Source organism: Nomascus leucogenys, chromosome 22a (assembly GCF_006542625.1).
Source record: "Nomascus leucogenys isolate Asia chromosome 22a, Asia_NLE_v1, whole genome shotgun sequence".
Lineage (NCBI taxonomy): Eukaryota > Metazoa > Chordata > Mammalia > Primates > Hylobatidae > Nomascus > Nomascus leucogenys.
Window position 1 is genome coordinate 13,909,344 of NC_044402.1, and position 17,249 is coordinate 13,926,592.

The 17,249-nt window shown below is 38.4% G+C and overlaps 1 protein-coding gene across 4 annotated transcripts in view; it reads left to right on the forward strand.

Annotated features, from left to right (window-relative positions):
* The window catches only part of TC2N (tandem C2 domains, nuclear), an 84,630-nt gene that overhangs the window by 26,983 nt on the left and 40,398 nt on the right, over positions 1 to 17,249 (forward strand). For 2 of the 4 annotated variants that reach the window (XM_003260886.4, XM_003260887.4), the window contains exon 1: positions 1,919 to 2,002. The exons of 1 other annotated variant lie outside the window; for it this stretch is intronic. The gene's annotated coding sequence lies outside the window, so the exon portion shown is untranslated. Of the gene's footprint in view, positions 1 to 1,918; positions 2,186 to 17,249 lie in introns of those variants that run through there. One more of the 4 variants, XM_003260888.3, reaches the window with a different exon arrangement.

Genomic DNA, 17,249 nt, shown 5'->3' on the forward strand with positions numbered 1-17,249 from the left:
TGGGAGGCTGAGGCATGAGGATTGCTTGAAGCCAGGAGTTTCAGCCCAGCCTGAACAGCAAAGCATGACCCTATCTCTATAAAAAAATTTAAAAATTTAGCCAGGCATGGTGGCATGTGCCTGTAGTCCCAGCACACTTGGGAAGCTGAGGTGGGAGGATGGCTGGAGCCCAGGAGTTTGAGACAGCAGTGAGCTATGATTGTGCCATTGCAATCCAGTCTGGGCAACAATGAAAGCCTGTCCAAAAAAAAAAAAAAAAACGAACAAATGAGAGAGAGACAGAATGAATATTAGTCTAAAACGCCTTGGAGTTCAAAGTTCAGATTCAAATCTTGACTGTATGTTTGGGCAACCACTAACTGGTTGTCTGACCTTTAAATATTTTCAACTGCAAAATGAAGATAATAACAGCTACACTGCAATTTCCAGGATTAAATGAGATGACTCATGAAAGTTTTGTGTGAACAGTGCAGAACTTTGCAAACATTGGTGATACATTATTAAATGTGAACGTACTAGGACTTGAAAGCAGTGGGTTCCAAAGTGTTTGCTGAAACACTAATGCCCAAGATTGGAAATAGGCATTTCTCAAGAAAAGAGTTCTATGGTCAAACACATTTGGGAGATGCAGGATCAAAGAAAGTAAAACATGGTTCTTACGCCTGTAAAATGCTAGTATGCATTGTGAATCTCAAGGAAAACAAGTATTTTGTGTCTCTCTCCCCCAGATTAATGTGATCTGGTATCTACCCCTACTCCCACTCTAGCATCTCTAGGACCTTGAGATGGACAGAACTCACTCTGGGAAAGACTGCTCTCCAGGAAGGAAACTATGAACCTTTCTTTCAATTTTACAGTCCCACCACCCAGGCCGGCACCGTGGCTCAATGCTTGTAATCCCAGCACTTTGGGAGGTGGAGCACTTTGGGAGGCAGAGGTGGGAGGATCACGTGAGTCCAGGAGTTCAAGACTAGCCTAGGCCACATAATAAGACCTCATCTCTACAAAAAATTAAAAAATTAGCCTGGCATGCTGGCTTGCGCCTGTATTCCCAGCTACTTGGGGGAGGGGCTGAGGTGGGAGGATCACTTCAGCCCTGAAGGTCGAGGCTGCACTGAGCCATGAGCGCGCCACTGCACTCCAGCCTGGGCGACAGACCCTCTGTCAAAACAAAACAAACAAAAAATGCTAAGCCATTCTTCATCAGACAGTCTAGGAAACTCATTTCCAAGCAGTGTTGAGTTTTCCACCAAGGAAGCCCAGAGAAAAGGGCCAGGCCCCCGCTTTGCCAGGGTTTAGAGGGGATCCCTCATAGAATCGGGGGTGTGAGGTGCTGTGGTGGATACATTTAATATTCTTTCCAAGACACCCATTGATGGCAAGGCAGTAGCAGATAGAAAGCAACAAAAGCGAAGAGAGCAGGGCTGATCCCCAAAAACTTTATAAATTAGACTTTTTATAAAAACTCTAAAAGTCAAGTAACAACATGACTACTCCGCTTCTAAGTAAAGTGTGCATAAACATCTCCCGCCAGCAAGTGCTCCTGCCTCCCCAAGTCAGAGAAGTTTCCTCAGGCCAATAGCTTCCCCTCTATCCCCCTCCTACCGCTTGTCTCCCTTCTTCTCCCACAACACACCCCACACCTGGCGGCATTTTACACCTTTCCAGGAAGGGGCTGCCAAGCGCGGAGTCGCGGAGGACGCAGGCGCAGCGCGGCTCAGGTACGCGGGAGGCCCCGCCCCTCGGCGCCCAGCCCCTCTGCGCCACTCCACTCCCCGCTCTGCCCCGCCCTGCCTCGCCCCTTAGCGCTCGTCCTGAGGGGCGGGGCGGCCCTGGTGAGTGGTGTGGGAGTGGGTATGGGGAGGAAAGTGGAGGGGAGGGGGTAAGTGACAGGGTAGGGGAGGCCCTGGGAAGGGCGGGACCTCGAGGCGCGGTCGCGCGAGGTGACAGGAGTCACAGTTCCCGCGGGCGGCGGTAGGAGAACGCCCACTGCCTCCAGCAGGTAACCGGCCGCGGCCGCGCGGCGCCGCTTGAGCGCGGGCGTGGGACGTGGAGACCCCGAGGAGGGCGGCGGGACCCGGGCGGGGAAAGGCGCGGCGTGGCTCAGGTGCGCTTCTCCCAGCTGGCAGCTCGCTCAGGGCTGTGGGGGGCGCCTGTCGGGGCGGCCCCGCCTTGCGGGCTGGCGGTGAGCGTCCGTTCTGTCTCTTTTGTCTTTAACTTTCTCTAAAATGGGGCCGTGGTGGGGCCCAGGGGCTGTTCCCACGTCTCCTCAGCGACGCCTGTGTCGCGGAGGCCTGAGGGAGCTTTAGGCCCCGCGACAGCTGCAAGCGCGGTGGTCTGGAGGGCACCGGGGTGGGCGACGGGGCGAGGCTGGGTCCTCGCTGTCTAAGTGGGCGGCTCTGCCTAGGGGGACCCGTGACCGGGGACGGTGGAGACCCCAGCCCAGGCGGGGATGGCCGCGCTCCCGGCTCCCTGCTCCGTGCTCGGGCTTTCGACGGCGCGTCCACGTGGGCTCTGGGCTTTGGGGAAAGAGAAGCGAATTAACTTTCCCTGGCGGGGTCTGATGAGAAGAGCTTCGCAGAGGGTTTTTACCTGTGATGTTTCTGAAACTTTGTGAAGTGGCGAAAGGGTGTTAAAAGTGTCACTTTACTGTGGTGTTTGCAAACCACAATCTACCCAGCTAGGTTTTAGATTTGACTTCTATTTCTTCCAGGTTTTCCTTTGCTTTGGTTTTCTTTAGAGGAAGATACTGTGGATGAACTGTGGGCTATAGTGCACACCGATAGACGCCTGGGTATAGACAAGATAGATGCCAATAGATGCCAAGCCAAAAGCATTGATTTCTTTAGAACACTTAAAATACAGCATATAAAAGGATTGCCTTTGTAATTAAAATATTATTCTAGTTCTCCCTTTAGGTAGGCAGTTAATAGAAATTTGTTTTCCCTGATTAATATTGTAAAACATAGCCTGGAAAATATTGAGAATTAGCAACAACAACAAAATCCTATTTACCAGTTTCATATTTTGATGTGTAACTTCAGCATGGTTAAAAATTGCTTTTTCTGGAAGGAGAGGATAATGTTGCTTGCCTTTGAGAGCTGGGATATTTGCTTTTTATCATCTCTTTTGTATTTTGTAGTTTTTGCTAATGAATATGAGTTACCTTCATAACTGAGGAAGAGACCATAATACAAATTTATTCTTTAACCCTTCATGAAAAATTTAAGTATATCTTGTATTTTATTGACTTCATTTGAATTATAATTGTGCATTCACGAATAAAACTAATATTGAGAAATTGATTCAGGTGGAGAGAAAATGAGTTTGAGATTCTGGCGGGACATCTGGCATAGCTGTCTAGTGGATATATACCGATAGATATATTGGTATCAGGTTTTCTGAAGTCAAGATCAGACTTACAAATGTTGGAAGCACAGTGGATTTGTGGTAGTTAATCCTGTAAGGGTGTAAGAAATCATTCAAGTAAGTATAGTGTAAGAAGAGGGCAAGACCAAGGATGAGGAACACCAGCATTAAGCGATGGGTAGAGACAGCCAAGGAGTCTGAGGAAGAGCATCAGGAAAGGAGGAAATCTAGGAGGCAGTGGTCTCATAGAAGCCAGGAGAGGAGAGTTTTAACAAGGAGAGAAGTCTATCTGGGGGTCAAGAACTGATTACGTGCCTATTGGCTTTGGAAGTTAGGAGGGGTGCTTTAACCTCAGCAGACACAATTTAAGTACAGTATAAGGGTAGAAGCCAAGTTTGAATGAATCTGAGGAGAGAATAGTGATTCTGCACTCACAAGTAAATGTGAGTTTAGAATCCGTATTTTGAGAAACAAAGGTTAGAAGGAGAGGCGATCCATTGATTAGGGAGATGATTAAAAAAAGAAAAGAAAAGAAAAGAAAAAAGAGACAAATAAGGATGATAGATTACCTTTGTGTTATCCATAATAATTACGAATTTTAAAAATGAAGTGCATCATTTCATAACATTGTTCCTCTCGTGGTTAAGTAGCAGAAGCTGAGAGCAAGAAGCTGAGCATATTGAAAAGAACTATTCGTGGTAAAGTAGTTATGCCCCGCCCCATCCAAATTATGAACACAATTTTAGTGGTATTTTGTTTGGTGTATTGGGTTCAGGTGTTATAGGTGTTTAAGTCACGCATATAAACTGTGTGAACTCTATTTTACCTTAGTTCCAGCATGTTGATGTTCCCAACTTGCTTTTAAGTTATGCGGTTCTTTTATGTATGTCCCAATGGTTCTTCTAAAAATCTTATGTAGAAATCAGGTGTTGGGACTAAATCAGAATCTGGAGGCATACATCATTTAGGGCCTTTGCTTCAATTATTATTATACATTCAGGGGAAAAAGCTCTTAGATTAAACTTTCTGTATAATGAGTTTCACTTCAGTCTTCGTTGAAAGTTTGATTTTTTTTGTTGCTCAAGAGTTCAGACAAATCATTTTATGAGTATTTTCCTTAGGAATATGAAAAGAATAGTTAAAATGGAAAAGGCTGGCAACCAAGTGTTGATTAGGATGTGGAGCAACTGGAAGTCTCATAATCTGCTGGTGGAAGTGTAAATTGGTGTAGTCACTTTGGAAAACTTTTTGGCATTGTCTACGAAAGTAAAACATATGCATAAGCTATGCCCAAACATATATCCAATAAAATTCTAGAAAATGCAAACTAATGTGATGGAAAAACACATCAGTGGTTACTTGGGGGTAGGGGAAAGAGAAAGTAAGGAGGGATGGATCCAAAAGGGGTATGAGGAAACTTTAGGGGATGATGGATATATTCATTTTCTTCATGAAATGATGCTTCCACCAATGTGTGTGTATGTATTTATATGTATATATGTCACTCATTTAATTATATATTTTAAATATGTGAAATTTATTGTGGGTAAATTATACCTCAATAAAGCTTTAAAACAGATTAAATAAAAATAAAGAGTAGAAGAAAGGCACATCATTTAAGTATATTTACCTCCTTCAAATACTATAGTTATTTCAGGGTAATATAATTATGGATAATTTTTATTTTATTCATATAGTTTCCTGAATTTTTAATGTTTTGTACCACAACCATGTATTTATTTACTTCTTGAATAAGAAATTATTTCATATGTGCAAAATAGTACTTTTGACACATCTGCAGATTCAGAGAACACAAATAAAATAAATACCCCCATGCCTATGTATTGCTCAAGAAATGATACATAACCAACATTTTTTGAGGCCAACCTGTGTATTCTCCCTGATTATATCTTTTTCTTTCCACTCTCCTTGATTCTCTATATGGTTTTACCACATGTCTATGCATTCCAAACACTGTGTTGTTTAGTCTACTTTGGAACTCTGTATAAATGATATTCTACTATGTGATTCCTATGGCTTTGCTTTTGCACATTCTGTGAGATTCCTTCATGCTGATGTGTTATAGTTTGTTCACTTTTTAATGCCGCGCATAATTTCATTGTGTGACTTTACCATTCTTTATCCGTTATCCTGTGGATGGATATTTAGGATGTTTTCAGTCTTTTTTTTATTTTTTTGCTTTTACATTTAATTTTTACTTTTTTCCATTAAAATCTGTTTTTAAGTGACCCTTCAAACTCATGTCTCTTTGTGTTCATGATTTTAAAAACCTTCAGTTTTGCTGGAAAACACCGGATTGTTTTATAAAGTGGCTGTACCAGTTTATAGCCTCACAAGCGGGATGTAAGTGTTCACTTTGTTCCCTTTTTCAGCAACATGTAAGACATTTCTACATTCGTAATTACCTGAATTTTTTTTCTTTTTGACAATCGGGTGAGTGAGAAATGGTATCGCATTGGGGGTTTAATTTAAATTTCCTTAATTACTGATGATGTTGAACCTTTCATTGTTTATGTTCTGTGGGTGTTTATGACTTTTGCCTTTTTTTTTTTTTTTTTTTTTTGAGACGGAGTCTCGCTCTGTCGCCCAGGCTGGAGTGCAGTGGCGCAATCTGGGCTCACTGCAAGCTCCGCCTCCCGGGTTCACGCCATTCTCCTGCCTCAGCCGCTCCGAGTGGCTGGGACTACAGGCGCCCGCCACCACGCCCGGCTAATTTTTTTGTATTTTTAGTAGAGACAGGTTTTTACCATGTTGGCCAGACTGGTCTCGAACTCATGACCTCAGGTGATCCACCTGCCTCAGTCTCCCAAAGTGCTGGGATTACAGGCATGAGCCATTCATTCGGTCTAAAAAATGGATTTCAGTAATAGAAGCTCTTTATATATTCTGGATGTGAACCCCTTGTCAGTTATGCACGTGACACATTTCTTTTTCTCCAAGTGAGCAGCCTGTCTTTTACTTTCTTTATAGTGTCTTTTGATTAACACATTTTATAGTTGACTCCGTCAACTTTTTCTTTTATGGTTTGTGCTTTTGGCATCTTGTTTAACAAATCTTTACCTTCCCTGTGATTATAAAAATACAGTCTGTTATTTTCTACTAAAAGCAGGGGGGGTATATGGGAAATCTCTGTACCTTCTCAATTTTACTGTGATTCTAAAACTACTCTAAAAAAGAAAATCTATTAAGAAAGTTGCCTTTCATATTTGTGTCCTTAATCCGTGTATAACTGATTTTTGTGTGGTGTGAAGTGGGGGTCCAGTTTCTTTTTTTCCCGTATGGCTAATCAGTTTTTCCCAGCATTATAGAACTGAATATTATGTTTTTCATTTCAGTGATCTACAAGTATCATACATCAAGTTTCCATATATGTGTGGTTGTTTCCAAGCTACTCTTTCTAAAACAGATCTGTTTGTGTATCCTTACCACAGTCTTATTTACTTTAGCTGTTTAAAGAACCTTGATACTTGAGAGAACAAGTTATCCACCCATGCTTCTTTTAAATTAGACTGCTCCTCAAATTGTTTAATTTTTCCTTTTTAAAAAGTAATAAAATGTGTTATTTAATTCTTAAATATCTACTATAATCACCTGAAGTCATAAATAATACTGAAGCTACTCTAATGTAGACTATATCAGGCTGCAAATCCTTTCCTAACTCACTAGAATTAATTTTAACTTGAAAAGTAAATATAGGATTTGCATTTTGGGAACAGTGTCAGTTGAGGTATTGGACAACCTTAGCTGAAAACAGCTAAGAATGCTGTATTTAAAAAAACAATTCAAAAGATAGGAATTAACATGCCAAAATCTAAGAGAAAGCTGAACCTATGAGAGACTAAAGGAGGCTTTAAGTCTTATTTGCCCTGAGGGCATTTGTTAAACCGGGGAAACTTGATGCATTTGAATAGGAACTTGGTAGATTTGCATGTCACCAGGGATAGTTGGAAGTCAGCCCAGGGGCTCATTCAACGTAGGCTAAGAGACTAATTCTGGGACCACAAAGGGCTGTGATGTCACGAAAAGGGCGAAAACCTCACTCTACCTCCTTGAAGGGAGTGCAAGGAAAGTTGTCTTGATGCCAGGTAAAACAAGAAAGGAAAAAAAGCCTGTCCTTGGGAAGTTGTGACCACCAAACAGACCATGGGGGGAAGTTTTATATTACCTTGGTGGTCTAAAAATATTTCAAGATGTAAATTTTAAAAATCATTTCTTTTTTGAGATACTAACATACCATAAAATTCACCCCTTTAAAGTGTACAATTCAGTGTGGTTTTTTTTGTACATTCATGAAGCTGTGCAACTATCACTATATAATTCTAGAACACTCTTGTCACCCTCCCAAAAAAACCTTGTACCCATTAGCAGCCATTCCTCATTTGCCTTTTCCTTCTCAGTCACTGGCAACCACTAATCTGTTTTCCATTTCTATGGATTTGCCTATTCTGGACATTTCATGTGAATGGAATCACACAATATGTGGTCTTTTATGTCTCACTTCTTTCTTAGCATAATGTTTTCAAGATTTATCTGTGTTGTAGTGTGAATCAGTACTTCATTTGTTTTTATGGTTGAATAGTATTCCATCATATGGCTGTATACCACATTTTGTTTTCTCATTCATCAATTGATGGACATTTGGATTGTTTCTACTTTTTGGCTATCATGAATACTGCTGCTGTGAACATCTGTGTAAAACTTATTTGTGTGGAAATATGTTTTCTATGCTCATAGGTATATTTACCTAGGATTGGAATTCCTGTGTCGTATGGTAACTCTGTGTGGAGTGTTTGAGGAATTGCCAAAGTGTTTTCCAAAACAGCTGCACCATTTTATATTCTCATAAGCAATTTATGAGGGTTCCAGTTTCTCTACAGCCACACCAACACTTATTTTTTGTCTGTCTTTTTGATTAGTGTGTGTGAAGTGGTATCTCATTATGGTTTTGATTTGCATTTTCCTAATGATCAGTGGCATTGAGCGCTTCTTAATGTGTTTATTGGCGATTTGTCTGTCTTCTTTGCAGGAATGTCTTAATTTCTTTGTCCATTTTAGAATTGGGTTATTTGTCAACGCATGAATTGAAAATGGTCTGGTAAACAAATGCAGATATTCTCTGGAGTATGCTTTCATTTTTAGCTTAAAAAGTTCTACCAGTAAAGTTTCATGGTCAATGAATAATTCACTGTCAAAGATAACCAACTGTACAAAGAAGTAGGACATCCTGAGCAAGAATTGGCAGAATGATAGGAACTTGAAATAAACCTACAAAAGCTTGAAAAAACGGTCATACATCATTAAGATAACTATACTGGGCTGAGTTTAAGTAAATAAAAGACAGATTTAAAGATATGTTCAGGAATCAGGAGTCTAAAAAGTGACAGAGCTACACAGCAGGTTGAAAAAAGAACTAAATGTAATTTCTACTAAGGAAAAATGCAGTAATAAAAACTCAAAACTCGTCTTTCAGCTTAACTACTAATTAGGAAATTAGATGTACTCCACAAAGAGATTGAATGAACTGGAAGATAGAATAAATCATTCAGAATATAGCTCAAAGAGACAGAAATGGAAAATATAAAAGAGGTGAAGAGACATGGAAATTAGAGTGATCAGAGTGAGGAATTACAGTGAGAAAGTCTAATAAATTAGAATTTCTGCAAGAAAAGAAAAAGAAATGGGCAAAAAGATAATGAATGAGAATTTTTCAGTACTGAGGAAAGACACCAATCCATATATTCAAGAATCTCAATGAATTTCAAGCAAGAAAAAGTACATACTTAGAAACATCACAGTGAAATGAAGAAAACCAAAGGCAAAGAGAAAAATCTTAACATTACTTTAGGGCCTAGACAAAAGTTTTTTTTTTTTTTTTTTTCAAAAGAACAGTGGTTATGCTGGCAGCTGACTTCTGTATACCAATGGTGGGACAGAAGACAATAGAATAAGATATTTTTGTCCTGAAGAAAATAGCTTATAATTTAGAATTCATAACCAGAGGAAATATCTTTAAGAATGAGAGTAATACAGGGTGATGATCAATGGTTGCTAACACTGTTAAAAAATAAAAGCTGAACATTATGTACCTATAACCTATGGAGTAGTCTTGCTAAAAATAAAAAGTCAAACCTAAAAATCTGTATTAAGTTATAGACTGAATTGTAATTTTACAGAAAAATAGGCAGAGATTTGCTGAATGACACCATGGGAATGCAATCAGCAAAATCCTATTATGATAAGTTCTATTGGGTAAGAGACCTGGTTTCAGCATCAGAATACTTACAAGGAAACTTGTAGATTAAAGGAGATTTAAGAAACATTTAAACCTATTTCACTCAAATAAGCTATAAAAAATTATAGGAAAATTGGGGAAATGTGAGTACTAATATGAGGAAATTATAGATTTTTCTGAAAGTGTGATGGTACTGTAGTTGCATTAAAAAAGAGATATACAATATAAATATAAACATAAATATAAAGTTCTATTTGGTATTAGATGTTCTTCAATATTGTCTTTTAGAGATACATACTGAAATATTAGAGATACATACTGAAATATTTACAGATAAAATTATATCTTGATATTTTTTTCAAAATTTCTGGAAGTAGGATATTGTGGAAAAAAAGTTTGACTATGAGTTGATAATAATTAAAGCTAGATAATATGTCCATGTGGATTTATTTTATATTTGCTATATTTTTGTATATTATTGATATTTTTCACAAAAAAATATAAAAATCAGGGACATTTTCAGATCAGCAACAACAGAGGGTTTTCTATCAACATACCTTCACTAAAGTAAATCATAAAGGATATTAGCAAAAAGAATGTGATTGTACATGAATAGTTGGCGATGCAAGAAAGAATGAAATGGAAGGAATGTAAGAAGGAATGAAGTGGAAAGTAATTGGTGAAATATGTAAATACAAATGAACACTAACTTTACAAAAGAATAATAATGTTTTGTGGGGTTTTAACAAGATAGAATCAAAATATGTGCAATGATGACATCATGCCTAAGTCACACATGGGTTGGCATGTAAAGGAGCTAAAAAGTCTTTAATAGTCCTTTTACTATGCAACAGGAGAATATAAAAGGACTAACTTTAGACTTTGACATGTTAAGTGTGTGTATTAAAACAACCAGAGTGACTAAAGAAAAGGAAATTGAGTGTATAAAATTTATAGTATACAGAATAATGGCCTCACAAAGATTACCATGTCCTAATTCCCAGAACCTGTGAATGTTACCTCGCATGGAAAAAGTGACTTTGCAGATGTGATTTAGGATTTTGAGATGGAGAGATTATCTTGGATTCTGGAGTATCCAGGTTGGCCTAATGTAATTACAAGAGTCTTTATAAATGAAAGAGAGATCGTAGGAGATTCAGAGTTAGAGAAGATGTAACAATGGTAGCAGGGGTCAGAGAGACTGGAAGTTGCTGTCCTGTTGGCTTTGAAGTGGAGGAAGGGGCCATGAGCCAAGGAATGCACGTTTCTTCTAGAAACTGGAAAAGGCAAAGGAATGGAATTTCCCATAGAGCCTCCAGAAGTAATGCAGCCCTGCCAACACCTTGATTTTAGCTCAGTGAAACCCATTTCAGACTTCAGACTTCCAGAACTGTAAGATTGTAAGTTTATTTAAAGCCAGTAAGTTTGTGGTAATTTGTTACAACAGCAATAGGAAAGTAATACAATATCCAAGCTATTGGAGGGAAAAAAATGAAGATCGTAAACACTCAGTCAATGAAAGGAAAAAAAAAGAAACAGAGAACAAGTAGGACAAATAGAAAGCCCAGGATAAAATATAGGTTTAAATTCAAATATATATCAGCCAGTTATCTTAAATATAAATGGAATAAATATTACAGTCAAAAGACAAAGATTGTTTATCTGGACTAAAACACTTCAACTAAATGCTATTTATAAGAGGCATATCTAAAATATGAGGAGACAGGTTGGTAAACAAATGGAAACAGTAAACAGAAAAAGATATTCCATACAAATGCTTTCTAAAAGAAAGCTGCATAGCTATATTACTATCAGACAAAATTGTTTTCAGGGTAAAAGCATTTCTAGAAATTAATAAGTTACCATAATGATAAGAGATTTAAATCACCAATATGTTAAAACAGTTTTAAATCTTTATGACTGGACTAAATACAGTTAAAATACAAATAAATACAAAGATTGTCAGAGTGGATAATAGAACACAATCTAACTACATACGACTTATAAAAGACACCTTGAGCATAACACAGACAGGTTGAAAAGAAAATGATGGGAAGAAGATATAACATGCAAATATTAACTGAAAGAAATTCTAGTTATATCAGACAAAGCCAACATTAAGGCTTCTAGAAGTATTACTAAAGATCGAAAGGGAGATTAATAAACTTAAGTTTATGTGCATCTCATAAATTAGAATCAAAATATGTGAAACAAATCTGATAGAAAAGGAGAAATAGATATATCCACAGTCATGGTTGGAGTTTTCCTTTTAGATTCATCTCTTTTAGTACCATATAAAACAAGCAGAAAAAAAATCAATAGAAATACATATTTTTTTCCTGTGGTTTTTTTTTTTTTTTTTTTTTTTTTTTTTTCAGACAGGGTCTCACCCTGTCACCCAGGCTGTAGTGCAGTGATGTGATCACAGCTTCCCACAGCCTCCACTTCTTGAGCTTAAGTGATCCTCCCACCTCAGCTTCCCGTGTAACTGGGACTACAGGTATGCACTACTACACCTGGCTAATTTTTAAATTTTTTATAGCGATGGGGGTCTCCCTATATTGTCCAGGCTGGTCTTGAACTCCTGGACTCAAATGATCCTCCTGCCTCGGTCCCCACAAAATACTGGGATTTATAGGCATGAGGCACTATGCCCTGCCAAGATACAGAAGGTTTTAACATGACCAACAAATTTGATTTAGTGATGTACATGGAACATTGCACCTCAAAGTTGCAAATGTACATGGAACATTTATTAAAATTGATGATATACTATGCATATCATTGATCGTATACAATTTCTCTGATCACAGTGGAATTCAGCTACAAATCAATATCAATAAGATAGCCAGGAAATCTAAATTAAAGAAAAAAGAATAAGGCAGATGGAGAACTGAAATAGGGCTTTGTTATTAATAAAGCTAATATAGAAGAATATGGCATGTATCTGCAGGCAAGTACGTTTTCTAATACAGACAAATCTTTCTCAAAGAAACTAGAGACAGCAGGAAGAAGCATTCCTACCCTAACGTAGTTCAAAGGTGCAGAAGTAAAAAAGAGAATGGTGTGTTTCTAGCACATCAGGTAGTTATATTTTGAAGCTTGGTATTTGCAGAAGGAAGTAGTGGAAGATGAGCAAGAGAAGGGTCACATATTGTATTTAGCAGAATAAATTTTATCCTGAAAGTGATAGAGAGATACAGCATTACTTAAAGCAGATGAAGGACCTTAGCAGCACAGTGGGGGGGATAAAAAGAATTTGAAAGGCAAACCTATTAGCTGGCTCTCTGTAATTTGGAGTATCATAACATCTGAATCAAAATAGTCAAATTGAGAATAGAAAGGAAGGTGTGAAAATTACAAGGATGGCCAGGCACGGTGGCTCACACCTGTAATCCCAGCACTTTGGGAGGCTGAGGTGGGTGGATCACGAGGTTAGGAGTTCAAGACCAACCTGGCCAAGATGGTGAAACCCCGTCTCTACTAAAAATACAAAAATTAGCTGGGCATGGTGGTGGGTGCCTGTAATCCCAGCTACTTGGGAGGCTGAGGCAGGGAATTGCTTGAATCCGGGAGGTGGAGACTGCAGTGAACCAAGATCGCACCAGTGCACTCCAGCCTGGATGACAGAGCGAGATTCCATCTCAAAAAAAAAAAAAAAAAAAGAAAAAAAGAAAAAGAAAATTACAAGGATTAAGGGGCTCTACTCAACAGAATTCTAGCCCTTGCCTATTTCACAGTTCACCTGCTAACTACTCTTTCTGTTGCTTAGTACCTTGCAAAATAATGCAAAGTGGGTACAACTGAAGATTTTTGCAATTTCTGCTCCACCATCAAGAACTTTGCTAGCTGATCCTTTCTTGTGTTTATGTTCCAGCTGGATTGTTACCTCCCCAGGGAAGTCTTTTCTGATTATACAAAGTTAACATTAGTTCCTCTTGAATCCTGGTTAATTTTCCTCATTGTGTTTGTTTATTTTTCTGTTTATCTCCCTCCTCTGTTGTAAGCTCTCCAAAAGCTTGTCTGTCTTGTTCACTATTTTGTTTTCAGTGCCTAGCAAATTGCCTAGTACATAGTAGATGCTCAATAAATGCTTGTAAGTGAATGGATGAATTGGATGTGTGGATTTTGGGAGCAGAAGGACTCAAGAATGGCACTCTTATTTCTGGCCTAGTTAATTAGCCAGATAGTGACACTGTAGTAGGAAATACCAGAGGAAAAGCAGGTTTGCAGGGGAAAGTCGTGATGATGTACTGTCCTCTATTTGTGAGAATACCATAGGCAGGCTGTTCCTAGACTATGTCACGCCAGCAGAGGCAAATAAGCCCTTTGGGAACCTCAAACAGGGAGTGATATTAAAAGTATTTTAACAACTTGTCGTGCATGAGCACTGACCATAGTATTGGAGCAGAGTCATGGAGGCCCCTGCTTTCTCAGACATTTACCTCAGGGGTGCCTAGAGAGGAGTTAAAGTGACTAGGGTGTTTATAGCTTTTATCCATTGATATGGAAGTATTTAAGTCTTTTTACAATCTGTTCTCATACTAGAATGTTCTAGCTAAATGTCCCCATATCATTCCTGGCATTGGATAAAGTGACTAGCATGAATCAGATCGGTTGTAAGTGAGATCTGATGATAATAAATATAATGATGCTGCTGATGACAGCATTTATTCTTAAAACAGCCCTACCACTAGTTTTATACTTAATGTGCATTACTTTGGTTGATCATCACAATAGCCCTAAGAAGTGTTTTTTGTTGTTGTTGTTGTTTTTGTTTTTGTTTTTTAATTGATGAAGAAGTTGAAGTTTAAAGAGGTTAAGTAACAGATTTAAGGTAATATAGCTAATAAGTGAAAGTTACAGGATTGGAACCTAGGCAGTATACTTTTAACCATTTATATTTGCTTCTCCTTGCTGCTAAAAAAGCAAACATGTGGCTATATAGACAGCCAGCACATAGTCTGTTAACCTGACTGGTCCTGCCCTTTACCCATACCCTACCTAAAGCAATGTGGTATGTTAGAAAAAGTTGCAAAGCTTAGGGTTTGGTTCTAAACCTAATGTTATCTAGTTGCTTGACTCATTATTTTCTTTGGGTAAAATTAGAAGGACTTTGATAAAATGATTTCTTTTTTTTTGAGATGGAATTTTGCTCTTATTGCCCAGTCTGGAGTGCAATGGCGTGATCTCGGCTCACTGCAAGCTCCGCCTCCCGGGTTCAAATGGTTTTCCTGCCTCAGCCTCCCGAGTAGCTGGGATTACAGGCATGTGCCACCACGCCCAACTAATTTTTTGTTTTTAGTAGAGATGGGGTTTCTCCATGTTGGTCAGGCTGCTCTCGAACTCCTGACCTTAGGTGATCCACCTGCCTTGGCCTCCCAAAGTGCTGGGACTACAGGCATGAGCCACCATCCTGGCCCCTGATAAAATGATTTCTAAGCCTTCTGCTCTGCTAATATTTTTGAGGCCTCTTTTTCTGTTAATGTTCCATCATTCTATTTATGAATTATTTTTTCAGGTTTATTGAGGTATAATTGATATGTAGTAAGTTACATATACTTGAAATCTTAGTTTGATGTTTTCATGTATGTATGTACCTATGAAACCATCACCACAATCAAGATAATGAGTATAGGCTTGGCGTGGTGGCTCACGCCTGTAATCCCAGCACTTTGGGAGGCCAAAGCAGGTGGATCATGAGGTCAGGAGATCGAGACCATCCTGGCTAACACGGTGAAACCCCATCTCTACTGAAAAATACAAAAAATTAGCCATGTGTGGTGGTGGGCACCTGTAGTCCTAGCTACTTGGGAGGCTGAGGCAGGAGAATGGCATGAACCCAGAAGGCGGAGCTTTCAGTGAGCAGAGATCGCGCCACGGCACTACAGCCTGGGTGACGGAGCGAGACACTGTCTCAAAAAAAAAAAAAAGATAATGAATATATCAACCCCCACCAAAGTTTCCTCCTGCCCAATCAAGTCCTTCCTTTCTGTCCCTCTCTGCCCTTCATCTCCCCGCTCCTCACTGTTGCGAGGCAGCCTCTGATCTACTTTTTGTTACTATTGATTAATTTCCATTTTCTACAATTTTATATAAATTGAATCACGCAGTGGAGTTCAGCTACAAATCAGTATTAATAAGATAGCTAGAAAAGCCGAATTAAAGAAAAAATAATAAGAACTGAAATATGGCTTTGTTATTAATAAAGCAAATGCAAGAGAATATGGCACATATCTGTATGGCACATACTCTTTTTGTTGGCATTCTTTTGCCCAGCATAATTATTTTGAGATTCATCCATGTTGTTGCATGTTTAACCAGTTTACTTCTTTATTTCTGAGTAGTGTTCCATTGAGCCACAGTTTGTTTTCTAAATGGATTAATCTGTTGATACATATTTGATAGTTTTCAGTTTTTGGCTATTTTGAATAGAGCTGCTATGAACACCAGTATACAAGTCTTTGTGTAAACATGTGATTGCTTTTTTCTTAAGTAAATATGTAGTAATGGCATGTCTGGATCATGTAGCAGGTATATGTTCAACTTTAGAAACTGTCAAACTGTTTTCTAAAGTGGTCATGCCATTTTACAGTCCCACCAGTAGAATGGGAGAGTACTACTTGTCACATACTCATGAACATTTGGAATGGTCAATCTTTGTAATTTTATCCTTTTTAATCAATGTGTATTATTGTCTTTTTGTAGTTTTAATTTGCATTTTCCTAATCACTAACAGTGTTGAGCATGTTTTCATGTGCTTTTTGGCCACTTGTAGATTTTTTTGGAGAAGTGTCTGTTCAAATATTTTGCCTATTTTTTAATTGGGTTATTTTTCTTTTATTATTAAGTTGTAATAGTTTTTTATATATGCTGGATATAATCCATATTTTATTGGATGTGTGATATGCAAATATCTTCTCTCAGTCTCCAAGTGGTCTTTTCACTTTGTTAATGGTGTCTTTTAAAGCACAAAGTTTTTAATTTCAATTAAATCTAGTACATCAAATTTTTCTTTGATCATGTGTGCTTTTGGTGTTGTGTCTAAGAAATTACTGCCTAACCCAAGTTTACAAAGATTTACTCCTATGTTTTCTTCTAAGAGTTTTGAAGTTTTAACTCTTACATATAGGTGCGTGATCAGTTTTGAGTTAGTTTTTGTAGATGGTGGGAGGCAGGGATCCAATTTTTTTTTTTGGTGGGAAGGGCATGTGGATATAATGTGGATATAAATATGGATATTCGGTGTCCTAGCACCATTTGTTGAAAACACTATTTCTTTCCCTTTAAAATTTCTTGGCACCTTTGTTAAACATCAATTGACTATAAATGTAAGGGTGTATTTCTGGGCTCTGAATTTAATTCTATTGATTTATTTGTCTGTCCTTATACTAATATTACATTGTCCTGATGACTAGTTTTGTAGTGAATTTTGAAGTTAGTCTTTCCACCATGTTCTTTTTTTTTCCCAAGATTGTTTTGGCTATTCTGCACCCTTTACATTCCCATATGAGTTTTAGGATCAGCTTGTCAATTTCTGTAAAGAAGCTGGAAGGGATTTTGGTAGAGATTGTGTTGAATCTGTAGACCAATTTGGGGAGTATTGCCACCTTAGCAATATTAATAA